The following is a 15728-nucleotide window of genomic DNA, read 5'->3' as shown; positions in this document are numbered from 1 at the left end:
GCCGCGCGCTCCGGGAGGCCGCCCCCGCCCCGCCCCGCCCCGCCCCCGCGGCCGCCGACCGCGCCCAGCGCCGGCTCCCCCGGAGCGCGCGGTCCCTGGGGGGGGCGCCCGGGCCGCAGAGCGCGCGTGGGGGCGGCGCCCGCGAGCTCCCGGGAGGGCCCGGGGATCGCGGGAGTGACCCCCCGGCCCCGCCGCCGCCCCCACCGCGGGGCGGGGCCCAGGCCGGGGGCGGGGCTCCGAGCGGGCGCGGCGTTCTTTGCAGCCTCGCCGGAGGCTCCGCTCGCACTTCGCTGGGAGCCTTCCCGGCGCGCTCGCCGGCTCCGGAGGCGCGGCGCGGAGAGGAGGGCGGCGGGGCGGGGGCGGCGGCGGCGGCGGCGGGGCGGGGGCCGGGCCGGGCGGGCCCGCGGAGGCAGCGCCGCCGCACCCTCTCCGCGCCCTCTGCTGCGCGCTCCGGCCGCCGGCCCGCGCCGCCCGCCTCGCCCACCGCACCCGCTGCGCTCGGAGCGGGAGGAGGCCCCGGGCCCGGGCCGCCGGGCTCCCGGCAGCGGACGCCTCGCCGCGGAGGACCGAGCCCGGGCTGGAGGCGCCCGCGGCCCCGCGCGCCGGCGGCGCCAGGTAAGTGCGCTGCGCCCCCGCCCGCCCCGGCCCCGGCCCCGGCCCCGGCGCCGCCCCCGCCCGCCCCGCCCCGCCCCCCCCGGTGCGGGCGCCCGAGGGTCCCGGGGGACCCGCGCTGCACTGCGTCCCGGCGCCGAGCTCCTCCCCGCCCGGGCGTCCGAAGCCGCGGCGGAGGGAGGGCGCGCGGGGTTCCGCGGCGGCCGCGCTTTGGGGACCGGCTCCGGGAGCGGGAACTTCAATTAGACTTTGGCTCCTTGGCTCCCACTCGCCGCCGCGCGTCCGGGCGCCGCCACCCCTCGGGCTCCCCGGTCCCCGCGGTGCTCGGCTCCGCGTCCCGGCGGCGGCGGCGGGGGCCGGGTGGGGGGGGGAGGCCCGGGGCTCCCCACCGAGCGCCCCAGGTGCCCCGCGCTCCGGCCGCGTCCCCGCCCCGCGACTCCAGGGCACCGGCCTGCTCTGCGCTCGAGGCGAGCGTGCGGGCGTCCGGGAGCGCGGGAGGCGGCCGGGGGGGGCGGGGGCCGGGCCGGGGCCGGGGGGGCGCCTGCCGCGGGCTTGCAGCTGTGCGCGCCAGCGGTGACCCGCGGGAGGCCGGCCCGGCCGGGAGAGGCTGCGTGGCGGGTTTGGGGGCGCGGGTGCTGGCGCTGGGGCGCACGGGGCCCTCTCCCTTCCAGGCGCCGGCCTCCCGCCGCCCAACGTGCGCGGTGCCTCTGGTCCCCCGGCCCCGACCCTGACCCCGACCCGGAGCGGCGGCCGCACGACGCCCTCGGCTGGCAACACTCGCTGCCCGGCTGTTGCAACCGGGAAGTAGGGGCCGGTCCCGGGCTCCCGGCCTTCCGCGGTCTGGGGTGTGGGGTGGGTCCCGGTCCTCGGGGCGCCTCCCAGTCGGCCCCTGCGCAGTGACGGGCTGGGCTAGGGAGATGGGCGCGGGCGGCGCCGGGCCGGAGCGGGAGGCGCTGAGTGGAGGGCACCGTGGGAGAGGCGGCGGCAGGGGGGCGGCGGCAGGGGGCGGGGGGCACGGGGCACCGGGCACCCCGGCCCTTCCTCATCTCTCGATGCTCACAAGCTGCACCACCAAGCCCACTTTCTCTGGGGAACCTCTCACATCCGACTTCACCTTGACCCTGGCCAATGGGTGCAGAACTTTTCTCAGTCCCGCCCTAGAGGAGGCCTCTGGGTGGCTCCGTGGTTGATGGTCTGCCTTCAGCTCCTGGGGCCTGCCTCCGTGATCCTGGGGTCCCAGGATCGAGTCCCGCATCAGCCTCCCCGCATGGAGCCCGCTTCTCCCTCTGCCTGTGTCTCTGCCTCTCTCTCTCTCTCTGTGTCTGTTAGGAATGAATAAAATCTTAAAAGATAAAAATTTCCCATCTGTTATGGTCTCTCCTGCCCACCCTCTGTCCCTGTCCCAAAAGCAAGGTAGACAGGCTGCAGGAAGAGGTGACATTCTGCTCCCTGTAGGACACCCTTTTAAAAAATCCAGACAGGCCACCACATGTGGCAGGACAGGGGGGCTGAGGACCCCTCGCGGGGAGTGGAAACAACACTTCAGGGCCTTCATCTGCCTTGCCTCTGTGAAATGACCCACGGGAGGAACAAAACGCAGACCCTGAGAGGTTGAGTCTCTTAGGATGATCAATAATTTAATAGCGCTTGAACACAGCCGCCGAGTCAGGCCCCATCCCGTTGCCCAGCCCATTCACCCTGAGACATACCGATGACACAGCTTATTTATTTATTTACTCAGAATCAGACGCCACAGAGTGAATTATGTTTCCCCGGTATTGATTTTTTAAAAAGACCCCAAATTAAAAAGTCAGGGCTTTCTTAAAACAAGGTCAAGGATTAATTATTTATAGAGAGACATCAATCAGCTGATGTGGGGGCTCATTTAGAAGATGCCACGACAGCGGCCCAAAGGAGCACAGGCTGATTTTCACTGGCTCCGGCTGCGCGAGGAGCAGGCTTGTCTGACCTCCTGGGCTTGGCACAGCTTTCCCGGATTGTGACCGGAGGAGGATGCTTTGTAACTCAGCCTGCTGTTGGAGATGCCTTTTTAATCTTGTAGCCAGAATACCACTTGGGAAATTTCATGCATATTTGCTGTGTTTCCATAATGAACATTTACTGATTACAGGGTATCAAGGGAATTTCATTTTTTAAACATTTATTCAAATGTCTGTTTATGTAAGCTAATAAGTCTGGGAAAGTTCGGTAGCTACTTTTTTTTTTTTTTTTTTTTTTTTGCCATATGGTCGTTGGGAAAGCGTGCTGGTGGGCTCCTTGCAGGATTTGCCTTGGATCCACTTAGAAGGTGGACCGGCAGAGTCTCCGGATTGGAAACGCCCTGCAGACTGCTCCTCTGTTCTTCACTCAAGAGTTTGTGCCAGCGGCGACCTGATAGGCTTTTTTGTGGTTTTGCTGATCGAAGTGATGGGCGCTCAAAGCTTTTATGGCGATTTGCTGATGCATCTGGTTGGAGGCACCTGTGGGGGGGGGGTCGCTGGAGTCTTGTGAAGGTGTGGCCCCCTTCTCGGCCTGCTGCCTGGCTTGGAGTGGGGGATGTCTGCAGTCACCCGCCCCTGCTGCATCTCCCTGATTCTCTTGGGTGTGGCAGCCACGTGGGAGACACGTGGGGCAGGGAGGGAGCCTTTGGGCAGGAAAGTGGACCCAGCATGTGGCCGTGCGTTCGTGAACAACTGTGGCTGTCAAAGCCAGTAAACACTGTGAAACGAGGGCCTGGCCTTCCAGCTAATCAGAAGGTAATGAGTTAGCAACGGAAGATCCATGTCGTGCTGGCCCAGCGAGATCAATGTGGTCCTGCCGTGGGATGGTGAGAAAAAAAAAAAAAAAAAAAAAATCAAGGCTGCTGGTCTGGATGTGAGTGCAGGCGATGGTGTCCTGGAGCTCAGGAAGTTTGCTGGGAGCGGCCAGCCTGTGCGGTGACAGCAGGGGGACGTAGGCTCCGTGGCACTATCTGTGGAGTCATGGCCAGGACTGGCCTGACTCCAGAGCGGCTGTGGTCCCTCCCTCCTGGGCAAAGGCTGGCCATGGGCAGAGGGAACCCCTGGGTTCAACCAACCAGGGGACAGGGCTGCGTTAACTCAGGTGGCAGAGCACACGGGAGATGCCATGTCATTTCTTTTTTTTTTTTTCTTTTTCCATGTCATTTCTTCCCAGCTAGAAGGTGTGTGACCCCGTGGTGGGTAAATCACTGGGGCAGAGGATGAGACTTAACAGATCGGTTGTGGGAAAAACTTGTGGCTTTTACCCTGTACAAAACGACCTGTCATTGGTGATCGGGGGCGGCAGCGTGCACCTGCTGGCCCAGATGCAGCCTCGGCCACGGGCAGAAGGGGGAAGCCTGGGTCCAGGTGGGCCGACAGCAAGAAGCAACCCTGGTTCCATCTCGAAAGCCACCTTCCGGGAAGTCGGAGGGAAGTTGGAGAGCGTCTGGGTGCTGTCAGGGGCCTGGGTCTCCCCACTGCCGCTCCCCACCTTGGAGGCAGCCTTGGGTTTCTGGGAAATCAGTACTTTTTTGCTGCTGGGGACCGTGGGCAAGGCTCCCCGTCTCTGCCAGGCCACGGCTGGAGGTGGCCCTGGCGAGCAACAGTTATTTGAACTAAATGAAGGTTGTCAACATTGAGACCTGGAGCCAGATGACTCCAGGCCACGTTCCTGTCATCAGACGCGCTGCGGCTGCCCCGCATTCTGCTGTGTGCGTGGATGTTCGCGCAGCAGGCACTAGGTGTCTGTCTCTGTGCCGGGCGCTGGGGACAGAAAGTCAACACAACTCAGAGTGGCCCCTGCTCCTCGTAGGGAGCAGTTCTCCCGTCACTGCTTTCGCTCTCCCCGATTCCTGCTGTGCCACACGACACCGTCACCAGATACCCAGTGCTGCGCATTCCTGGGCTGTGATGAGCCCACGAAGGAGAGAGACATCCGGGTGGTTCTGAGATGCATCGCAGAGTCCCCCCACCTGGACTGAGGGTCAGGAGGGCCTCCCTGAGAAGGTCTGAAGGAAGAGCCCTGGAACCAAGAAGCAAGGAGGGGGGCTGACAGAGGGAGGGGTCGAGCTTGCCTGGCACGGCGTGCCAACGGGTGAGAGGGAGCGCGGAGGGCCCGTGTGGCCGGCAGAGTAGAGGGACTGCTGCAGTGGAGACACCGCCAGAGCCCGGCCATATAGGGCCTCGAGGGCCGAGGAGAAGCTTAGGACTTGACCCCACCAGCTGCTGCAGAGGAGGGAGCCCAGTGAGGAGGGGGCTGCGGGAATCCTGCAGGAAGGAGGTGGGGGTCCCAAGGAGGGGCAGGCCGCTCGGATGCCCACTCTCCTCTGGGGTGGGTTGCACGCAGGGCTGCTGGCCAGACGTGGCCTTGGCCTGGGTGTCCTCTGCTTAGCTTCCTGGGGCCCTGGGAGGTCCTTCACCTGCCACCACTTGTACCCGACCTGGCAGCTGGCCCGGGCCAGAAAGAACAACTCTCCTATGGCCCTCCCTCACTCCAGCCCCCCGCCCTCCCCCCGTCTGCACCTGCTCCTGCCCTCTGCTGGGGACTCTACCCCCCATACCCCCGCCAGCCTCACAGCTCCCCAGTTCCCCTAGATGTCAGCGAGTTCTCTGTGGCCGGCTGCAGCTCAGCTCGGCATCCCCACAGACGTCAACTTGTCTTGCAGAGCTGGGGTGGGGGGAAGCGGGTCTGTGAGTCACCCCGCTTCCCGTTGTGCCCACGCTCCTGGCTGTGGGCCCTGAGCCGAGCGGCCGCTGAGCTGCAAGCAACAGCCCAGGTCGCTGTCACCTTGTCCTCACTCTGCCTGGGCCTGAGCCAGCTGCTTCCTGGCCGGGCCAGACTCGGGGACGGGAGGGATGAGAGCCAAGGAGAGGATGCTAGGAGGTACAGATGACTCCTCTGGCTCCGGGTGTTTCGGGAGCTGATTCTTGCAGCACTTGGACCCTCTGCTTGGAGGGCGGCCTCACCAGACTGGCCCCCCTTTTGTACTCTGGCTGCTGCCTCACCGCCACAGGCCACCAGCCGTGCCCAGGTGCTCACCGGTGGGGAGGTGACACAGGAGAGCCCTCTGCCAGCAGCCCTTAGTCCAGGTTGACTCACACTTGGCAGGCTAGTCATCCCCCCACCCTCAAGGATGCTTCTTTTTGGGGGCTGACTCATCTCCCTGGACAAGACCCATCTGCCCAAGCCTGTGAGCGCCGAGACCCTCCTCCAGGCCTGAGTTGTGGGAGCTTTGCTTCCTGTGCTCCTGAGGGGAGCACCCCAGGCGCCCAGCAAATACTGGCTGCCGTCCTTCCGTGCGTGCGCCGCCTGCCAGGCCCAGAGGAGGCCGAGCGAATGTGCAAGCAGATTTCAGTGCTCATGCAGGTAGTGCTCTCCCTCTCTGGCAGTCTGGGTCGTGATGAGCTTGGGAGAAGGACTCCGTGATTGCTGCTGGCAGGCAGGGTGAGCCGAACTTTGCGGTCTGTCTACACTGCTGGAGCCAGTGGGTGATGCAGGCACTCCGCCTACACTAGCTGAGCCAGTGCGTGCTGCAGGTGGTCTGTCTATCCTGGCTGAGTCAAGGGTGTGAGCCCTGGGACTTCCCATTTAGTCGGGGCCGGCCCCACTCCCCGCGGGACTTGGTACCAGGTTCAGAGCCCTCCAAGTCTCGGCGGCTTCGGGCACCTCCGCTGTGCCTGGGCTCTCCCAAGCCCTGCCCCACGGACCCTGGCCCCGGCTCCCAGAGCTGAGGGGGGTGAGCCCCGCGTGCAGTGCCGTCCGTCTGTACCCGCTGAGCTCAGCTGGGGATGCAGGCAGCTTGTTTCTCCTGGTTGAGCTCTGCACCCCATTCAGGCAGTCTGTCTACACTGGTCAAGCCGTTGCATTATGCAAACCGCCTGTGTGGAGTGTTGGAGCCAGTGCTCAAAGCAGGTCCCCCGTCTACACTGGTGGAGCAGGAGGGTGATGCAGCCAGCCTGTCTGGGCCCCTTCTCCTTCACCAGGAGCAGTCTCTTCAACCCCTTCCCTTGGTATCCTTCTGGGTCCAATCAGAATGCTGCTTCCGAGACCAGGGTCCCTTCCAGGCTCCCTCGGCTTTCCCACACCGCATTCCAACCTCTCCCGCAGAGGCTGGGGCCGGCCTGGGAGCCCTGTGGATGTGGGTGTCCCCTCCCCCGTGGTCACTGCCCGCACAGCGGCTGCCTCCTTGCCCCCTGATGTTATCTCATTTCTTGAGGGTTGGTGTCATCTGCACGTGTAATGTCCATTCATCCCTGTGAAAGCACGGTCTGGGCCTCTTATTTATCTCTTAGCTTCTCGGCCCGGCCGTGAGTTCAAGTGTCCACGGGCAGCCGTGGCGACCACCTCCGCCCCTCGACCCACCCCACGCAGCTGAATGAAGCCAGCACCTGCGGTCCGACCGCGTGGGTTCAAATCCCAGTGTCACCACTTGGTCACCATGTGGGCCAGAGGCTCAGTTTCCTCATCGGTAAAATGGGGACAAGAGAATCTACGTCACAGTGGCCAGCGGAAGCTTAGCGAGTCCTTTTGTATCTTGGGTGCGAGGAAGCACGTTGATCGGGGCCTTGCCTGGTCATGTGACAAAGGCTTAGGGGGCATGTGGCCCCACTGGCTTGTGCCCCCTTGGGTCTCGCCCTTCCCAGGCAGGTTCCCGTCCATGCCTTTTCCCCATCCTGCGTTCAGTATGTTCGAGAACTTTCTATTCCAAGTACAGTATGCACACCAAGACTGTGCGCCGTGCCGTGAAAATCCGCAAGCCACACACACCTCAGTGCTGGCACCAGAGCCGGAAACCGCACATGACCAGAGTCCCAGAGGACCCTGGGTCCCCTCCCAGGCCCTTCCCCTCCACCACGGGTACCTGCTGCCCTTACTTGGAATGGCACTGATTGGTTGTCCTTATTTTAAGACTTGATGGAACTGGAAGCAAAAGTCTGTACACTTTGGGGTCTGGCTTGCCGTCACGTTTGTGAGATTCACCTGTGTCGTTTGTTCATTTTTGCACCTGTGTGGGATTCCACTGTGTGAATATACCCCAAATTATTCACCCATTCTCCAGTTGATCGACATTGGGGTTGCTCAGAGTTTTGGGTCGTTATGAACAGTGCTGCTGTGAATGTTCCTGCACGTATCTCTTGGGCAGTGTTTTTAATTTCAGTTTTTAAAAAAATTTTGATAGCGATAGCCAACATTTATTGAGTGCTCAGTATGTAAGAGCTTTAAGTCTCTTTGACCTAACCCTTATATTAATACCTGTGGTTGGTGTAGGTACGTACTATTATCACCATTATGAGGATGCTGAGCTTTATTTTTCATTTTTATTATTTTTATTATTTTTACAAATATGTTTGTTTTTATTTAAGTTCGATTTGCCAACATATAGTCTAACACCCAGTGCTCATCTCATCAAGTGTCTTGGACACTTTTTTTTTTTTTTAATTTTTATTTATTTATGATAGTCACAGAGAGAGAAAGAGAGAGAGGCAGAGACATAGGCAGAGGGAGAAGCAGGCTCCATACACCGGGAGCCCGATGTGGGATTCGATCCCGGGTCTCCAGGATCGTGCCCTGGGCCAAAGGCAGGCGCCAAACCGCTGGGCCACCCAGGGATCCCGTGTCTTGGACACTTTTTAATGAACATATTCCCCGAAGAGAATTGCTGGGTCTTGGGAGGTGCAGAGGGTCACCCTGTGGAGGTGCTGGCCGTTGTCTATTAAGTCCCCCGCACCGACACCAGTTCAATGTGAGTTCCCATTGCTCTGCATCCGTGTTGATACTTCACGTGGTCGGTGGTTTTCACTTCAGCCATCCCGTGAGCGTGTAGAGGTAGCGCTGTAGTTTTAATTTCATTTCCCAGATGACTAATACAGTTTATTTTATTTTATTTTTTTGCTGAGGATATGTTGAAGTTGACAACAGTATTCAACAAATTTGAAGATTCACTTCCCACTTCCTGTCTCTAAATTGTGGGTATCTTAAATGTCTGGGAGCGCTGGTGATTCCCTCTACGGCGTGGATTTGAATCTGCCCGTTGGAGTGCCATGGGTGGAGTGGACAGGTGTTTCTCTCGATGGGACTGGGGTCCCAGGCACTGTCCTCAGAATCACCCTGGGAGCTGTCGGAGACGTGGGCACGGGGCCCCCGCCCCAGCCGCCAGTCACCGAATGAATCCTTGCCATGCGTCCGTCTCTCTGTGGCTCGTCTTTCTTTCCCGTCACACGTTCCATGAGCGTGACCGCCCTGTCCATTCTGTTCACTGCTGTGTCCCGGTATCTACGACAGTCCTGGCACAGAGCGGGGCCCCGTGAGTGCCCACCAAACGGAGGAGCAGAAGACCAACCTTCCCCTTTGAGCTCTGCCCTCCCAGCCCAGCTGTCTGGATGGGGATTTGTCAGCAGCCTGGTCCGCTATGGGGAAGGCTCTGGAAGCCGGGCTCTCGGGCCTTGGAGGGTGTCCTGTCCTGGTGCTCTGTCCCTGTAAATGACTTCCTCATCTTCAAAACCAGCTTCTGACCAAGGCCTTTGGGTCCTAGGCCCTAGGCTCCGGGGCTGGTGTCCCCAGAACCATGTTCACCCCCAGAGCTCCAGGCATTGGCCTTTTAGGAACAACTCCTGGGTGACCTTCTCTCTGATGGGCTTCTCTGTCATCGGGTCCTTCTGGAGAAGCCTGAAGGCCCCCCCGAATGCACTCCCTCCCTGCGCCGGGCAGTGTCCTCTGCTTTTCTGTGCCACCGTTTCACGGATAACATGCCCCTGAGTCAAGTGAAGGCAGGAGGGCCGTGTCTGGGACCACCTCACCCACTCCTCCCCGTCACAGGAGTGGTTTCCATCAGAATGGGATAGGGCCTCCTTTCTTTGGTGTGGCCCGTTCCCTTTCTCCTCAAATCTGACATATTCCGTGGAAAGCAGCATGGCCTGGGGGATGAGAGCTCTGGGTCAGACCCTGGGGGTTCAAATCAAGGTTCTGTTCTCAGTGTGGCTTTGAGACCCAGCCATTGCCCCCAGAGAGGCAGATTCACACACAAATCAGGTGCCACCAGCAGAGGATGGCTAGGGTGGCCGAGATCTCTGAGGTTGAAGGGTAAGAACAAGGGATTCTGGCTGGGGCATCTGCAGGGGGGCTGTGTGAAGGGGCTGGCCCTCGAAGATGGGGAGGGAAAGATGACACCTCATGGACTGTCAGGGTGAGCCCCCCACCCCTGGGGGTCCCAGGGAAGGAAGTTCTTGGGGAAGGAAGTGCGCTGAGCCCCCATGAGAACGTAGTCTAGTTGACCCAACACACACAGGCACAGAGTGACGATCAGAGTTCATTGGTGAGTTATGGAAGGCTTCCTGGAGGAGGTGAACTGGGGACTACACCTCAAAGGTCAAGAGTGAGAACTTTATCCTGGTACCAGTAGAAATCCTCTCCAAACAGTGGGATCACCGGCCACCACGGACCCTGTGGGCCAGCGTAACCATTCGCTTTAAATAGGGCAACAAAGAATCCATGACACACGCACATTGTTTATGTGGTGTGGAGGCGGGTGTGCAAAATGGAAGAGCTAAAAGCAGTTTGGGAAAAAACAACACCTTTTTTTTTTTTTCCTTTGGTGGAAAGACAGATTAGAAAGGTTTATGCTCTTCTGTGATAACTAATATGAAAGGTTTATCAAAGTTTCAAACCCCCCCCCCCCAAAAAAAAAAAACCCAAACCAAAAACCCTTGACGCTTTCTCCAAAATTGATTTGAAGGCTTGGCAGATTTGAAGAATCATTCAGTAGCGTTTTATGGGTCGATGCTAATTTGATGCAGCAGACCCGTGCGTTGCGCCAATTTACTGCCAAACCAACATTAAGCAGGGACCTTCCGCGCGAGGTTTATAGGCGGGCAGCTCATAAAGATGCGTGCCTGACAAGTGTGCTGCTTCTCGCAGGACGTGCGGTATGAAGTGTTTATCAGAAACTACCTAAATCGCCTTCGCCTTTTACTCATAAACAATCTCCGGGGACTTCAGGCCCGGATCGCAGGCAATAATTCCCAGGCAGTATTTCACCACTGCGGGGACCGGTAGGTGGGGAGCCTTGGTCTCCAAAAGCCACGGGGAGCGAGAGGAGCGAGGGGAGCAAGGGGAGAGATCCCCAGGAGGAGCCCTTTGGGGTGGAGGCTGCCCTTAGGGACGACTTTGGAAATAACCTGTAACCCAGGCCTTGGGAAGGCTGATGACGTTCCTCCTCCTGGCGTCTCCTGATGAATCGAAGGTTGCACCTAAATGAGATCTGTGGCCCCAAGGAAATACATCTCCTGTTTTCATTTTTGTTTCCCGGGGCCGGTGCGTGACGGATGATCGCCGCCCGGCTCTCCTGGTCCAAATACGTGTCAGAGCCTCGTCAATAAGGAGATCAGCGAGCTCGGTGTTGCTCGCTGCAAAGTGCTTAACAATAAAAAATTGCCGAAACTCCTGTCTTTCACCCCTGAGAACCACCGCTCGTGTTTTCCACAAAGGAGAAGTGGACGTGGCGGTGGGTGTGTATGTGTGTGTGTGTGTGTGGGGGTCCTCGGCCACTGTGCACCCCAGGGCCTCCCAGCCCAGCGCTGATTGCTGGGGACTCAGGTTGCGGGGAGGAGGGGGCTGCGTGGTGCGCGCGCCGTCAGCGAGGGCCTCGTGGGTTTTCGCAAGGGGAAATTTGATCTTGGGCAAATGTCAAGACGTTTTTGAAATCTGTGTTATGATATCAGCTCATTGCCAGTGTAGGGCTTCATCTGGATTTCATAAATATTGTATGGACCTCGGCCAGCTGGAGAGCACCACAGCTACCCCCCAGCACCCGCGCGCGCACACACACACGCACACACGCACGCACACGCACACCCATCGCAACTGCAATCTATTGCTGAGTTGTCGTGAAAAGCCAATTGGTGATATTTCAATCACAATGTTCTTGTAACAAATTCCATTCAAATTCCTTCGGAAAGGGAGCTGAGCCTTCCTCCTGCTGCTGCCAGAATGATATGCTAAATGTAGCTTCCTGGGGCCCTGGCAGCCATCCAGGGCTTTGTAATTTATAGTTCTCCTTCGTGGTTCTCCAAGTGACCTTGGAACCTCCACGCTGGTGGATTCCTTAGGTTCCCACATCGCCCTCCCCCACCCCCCTCGTGAGACCCGTCCCCAGGGTGCTCCCAGCACCCAGCAGCCTGAGCTGGAGAGAAAGGATGTGAGCGGGGAGCCCGTGGCAGGTGATTGGAAGATCGCTTGTTTGCTCGTGACCTTTCCTCCGAGATTGATGTCAGCCACCAAACAGGCCAATATTGTGTTTAAAGGCAGCCTGCAGGTGCCAGGAGCCGCTCTCCAGCCCCCGCCCCCAGCAGGTAATCCCGGAAAGGCAGGGGAGGGCCACTCTGCCTCTACAGTCATCAGCTATTTTTGGTTGGGGAATAAACAAAATGGCCCAAAGTGCTGCTGTTACAGATTCTAGCAGAGGAGTGGCGTGTAGGGAAGATTAATGCACAATTAAAACCCGTGTACGGGTAAATTACAGGGTGACAGCTATCTAATGCAAACACCGCGGACGTGTAATTAAGAGGAGTTACGGGCTCCGGAGGACGGGTGTGCTGGGGAAGGTGCTGGGGAGCTGTCTGGGGAGCCTGCAGGCCCGGGGCAGGAGCTGGGCAGGGACGGGGAGAGGGGGAGCCCCACTGCCTGGGCCCCCCGGGCGGCGGATGTGGTGGGCGGCAGCCCCAGCTCCTTCCCAGGCTGCAACCTGCGCAGGCTTGTTCCGAGCTTCCAGCCCTTTCTGGGGCCACCCTGCCCTCCCCGTCCTCACCTTTGGCTCTGTGGCAATGAGCACCCGTGGATGCTTCTTTTTTTTTTTTTTTTTACGTTTTTAATTTCTCCTGCTTTGTCAGCTTTTTAAGGAATATGTTACATTATGTGGAAATTGGATGCTAACAAGATTTGTATGAATAAATTAGACTCTTAACTTTTTATGTTATTACAGAATTGAAATGGACTCTAATGACAGTCAGAATTAATGTTCTGTTTCAAATAAATGCCGGGGATGTGACTGAATTTTCAGTGCACTCTCCTGTCTCGAGTCTCTGGCCCTGTCCTGCGAGGCCTTTGGGGAGAGAGCGGGCCTGTGGGAGACCTCCTGGCCTTTCCCGTGGGGCAGCCTTCTGGCCCTGCCTGACCACCCTGGGGGCTGCTGGGAAAATCTGTCTCTCCCAGCCGTATCCTGGGGGTGGGGATGGGGGGCTCCTGCCCAGGGTTACATCCCCCCCTGGGTCCCCCCAGCTTCAGAGAGCCCTGCAGGACCCCTGAGGCCTCGCTGCGCTTCCCTTTGCCCTCTCCTGCCCCCTCACTTCCTCACAGGGGTCTTCCAAGAAGCCCCCCCTGCCTGGGGCTCACCACACTGGGCTCTTTGGGATTTTGGATTTCCCACACCAGGTGTCTGCTGGGTGAGTCTCTTCTGCTGGCATCAGAGTCCCCAGGGACCAGGATCGTTCTTTCTGCCCTGTGGTCCCTTCTTGAACCCAGGACTGCATGAGGCGCTGACTGGGCCTTGGTCCTGGTCCTGGTCCCCTGGGGAGGGTTTGAGCAGCAGCCAAAAGGTTCCCCGGGATCTGACTCCCCCAAACCACCTGACTCTGAGCAGGGGGCAGACTTGGAGGAATTTTCCTTGATGTGAAAATCCCATGTCCCAAAAGCGCAGGGTAGTACGGGGGAGGCTGTGGACATGGGTTCCCCCACTCGGTGGGAGGGAGGAGGGGCCTGGTAAGGTGGGCAGAGAGGGGAGGCAGCCCAGACCTGGAGCAACCCGGATGGAAGATTCAGCCCCCGCTGAGGCCAGGACCCAGGGCAACAAGGAAAAGTGGTCTGGGACGCCGGGAGCCTGACCCCTTGGAAGGGAGCCGCAGAACTCAGAACTCGGCTCCAGCTGCCCCAGCCGGATGTTGGCCAGGGTCGATAGTGGCCAGATAGTCGAATACTCAAGAACAGGCAAATTTTTGCATGAAATGTATTCCTTTAGAGTATGGAGGCGAATTCAGAATTTAAAATCAAAGTCTCACACCGACCATATAATCTGCCTGTAAAGTACATCTGGCCTCTGGGCTGAAATAATCGGGAGCCCAGAGCTTATGGGCGAGGAGAACAGTTTCCTGGCTGGAGGGTGAGGCCGGAGCCCAGGAGAGGGACAGTAACTGCCAAGAGCCCAGGCCATGGCTGTAGAGTTGGGCTGTGAACACCGAAAGTGTGACCTCTGACTTGCCCCCACCTGCTGGGTAGGGGATCCTCGCTGGTGGGGCTTGGGTACCCAGCTGCTGGCCGGTCCCTGAGTAAGCTTGGACCTGCCCAGTCGGGCCACTCGGCTTGGAGCTCTGGATGAGTGGGGAGCACAGGAGACCATGTGGATGCCACCCTACATCTGATGGACCTCACCTCAGCATTCCTGTCTCCACCTTCACAAGTCCTAGAAAACCCCTGCAAAAATGCTTTAGCAGGGGAACAAATAAGATTTTTTTAAAAAGATTTTATTTATTTATTATTTATTCATGAGAGACACACACACACACACACAGAGGCAGAGACATAGGCAGAGGGAGAAGCAGGCTCCATGCAGGGAGCCTGACCTGGGACTCGATCCCAGGACCCCAGGATCATCATGCCCTGGGCCGAAGGCAGAAGCTCAACCACTGAGCTACCCGGGCTGCCCCTAAAACTAAGATTTTTTTTATAAAAATAAGAAAATAAAAGCCTTACCACCTACTCAGCGCATTTTCTGGGTCTGGGGTTCCTATACATTGTTACAGAGAGGGAATATCTTATATTTATATCTCTATATACATAAACTCGTAAGTCATATTCATTTTATAAAAATGCAATAATTTTTATGCCTACTGCACACAACCTGTTTAATCACTTTATATATCATGGAAGCCTTTCCAGGGTAATGGATCTATTTCCATCCCGCTTTTGACACCTGCACAGCATTGCTTCGTATGAATTTATCATAATTTATATAAACAGTTCCCTGTTGGACATTTTGGTGGTTTTCATTTTTGTTTTCCAATTTTAAAGAATGTTGAAGCGAACATTCTTGCTGTATTCCTTTGTGTCACTTCAGGATAAATTTCTAGAAGCGGATTTGTTGGCTCAAAGGGTATGCGTGGTTTTAAGACTTTTAATATTTCTCGACAAATCACCTTCCAGAAAGACCCAGCGGTGCATGAGTGTGCCTTTTTCACACCAGCGAATCTTCATTTTTTAAATCTTTGTCAACTTGATAGGTTAAAGAGGGGCGTGCTTATTGCTTTTTTAAAATAACTTGAATTTTCATCAAAGTAATACATATATGTAGTTTAAAAGGCATAGATAATAAAAGGCTTAGAATAAACCCAACACTTCCCTGCTTCATCCCTCACCGTGTCTCCCAGTCCCGCTCCCCAGAGGCAACCACCTAAGACTTTTCGAGCAACTTCTCAGGCGTGTGTTACTACCTCTATATTTCTGCGTAGCATGTATAGTGCAGGTGTAAAATGGCCAACCAACTATCACAGCACCATTTATGGAGCACTCACCCTTTGCTGACTGCTTTTCAAATGCCATCATCATCGTTTGCTTAATTCTTCTGTTTACTGGGGCCATTCCTAGACTCTTCTGGTTTAGCCTGCCTGTTCTAGGACCAGAATCCACCATTTTAATTAGTGTATCGTATGAACACACTTTTAATATCATAGAGGGCAAGTGTTTTCCCATTATTCGTGTGTGATATCCCATTTTTAAAAATTCTTTTAGGTGCCCTAAAGGAACACTGGGTCAAGTTTTCAATAATATCCCATAGAGATTTGTGTTGGGACTGTTTCATTTATGGATAAGTTGAGGACAAATTTGTAGATGAGTTAACCTTTTAATGTATGTATTATGTTTTGCTGTATTGGGTCTTGTGATCCATTTATTCAACAGATATTTTTTGAGCGCCAACCGTGTGCCAGACGCTGTTCTAGGCGTTGAGGTTATACCAGGAAACAAAGCAGAGGAATATCCCAGCTTACATGAAGCCAATGTGATAGTTACTTGGAAGAGCCAAGCAGGGTTGAGGGATTAGAAGAGTGGGATGAAGTGGGGTAGATGGAAGA

The 15728-nt window shown here is 57.2% G+C and overlaps 1 protein-coding gene across 2 annotated transcripts in view; it reads left to right on the top strand.

Annotated features, from left to right (window-relative positions):
• Positions 1-507: 507 nt before the first annotated feature.
• CHST8 (carbohydrate sulfotransferase 8) overlaps positions 508-15728 on the top strand; it is a 129085-nt gene continuing 113864 nt past the window's right edge. The window contains exon 1 of one of the 2 annotated variants that reach the window (XM_072782245.1): positions 508-615. The gene's annotated coding sequence lies outside the window, so the exon portion shown is untranslated. The remainder of the gene's footprint in view (positions 616-15728) is intronic. The other variant, XM_072782247.1, reaches the window with a different exon arrangement.

Source organism: Canis lupus, chromosome 1, assembly GCF_048164855.1.
Source record: "Canis lupus baileyi chromosome 1, mCanLup2.hap1, whole genome shotgun sequence".
Classification (NCBI taxonomy): Eukaryota; Metazoa; Chordata; class Mammalia; order Carnivora; family Canidae; genus Canis; species Canis lupus.
The sequence above is the reverse complement of the archived record's forward strand: the minus strand, read 5'-3'. Positions and strand labels throughout refer to the sequence as shown.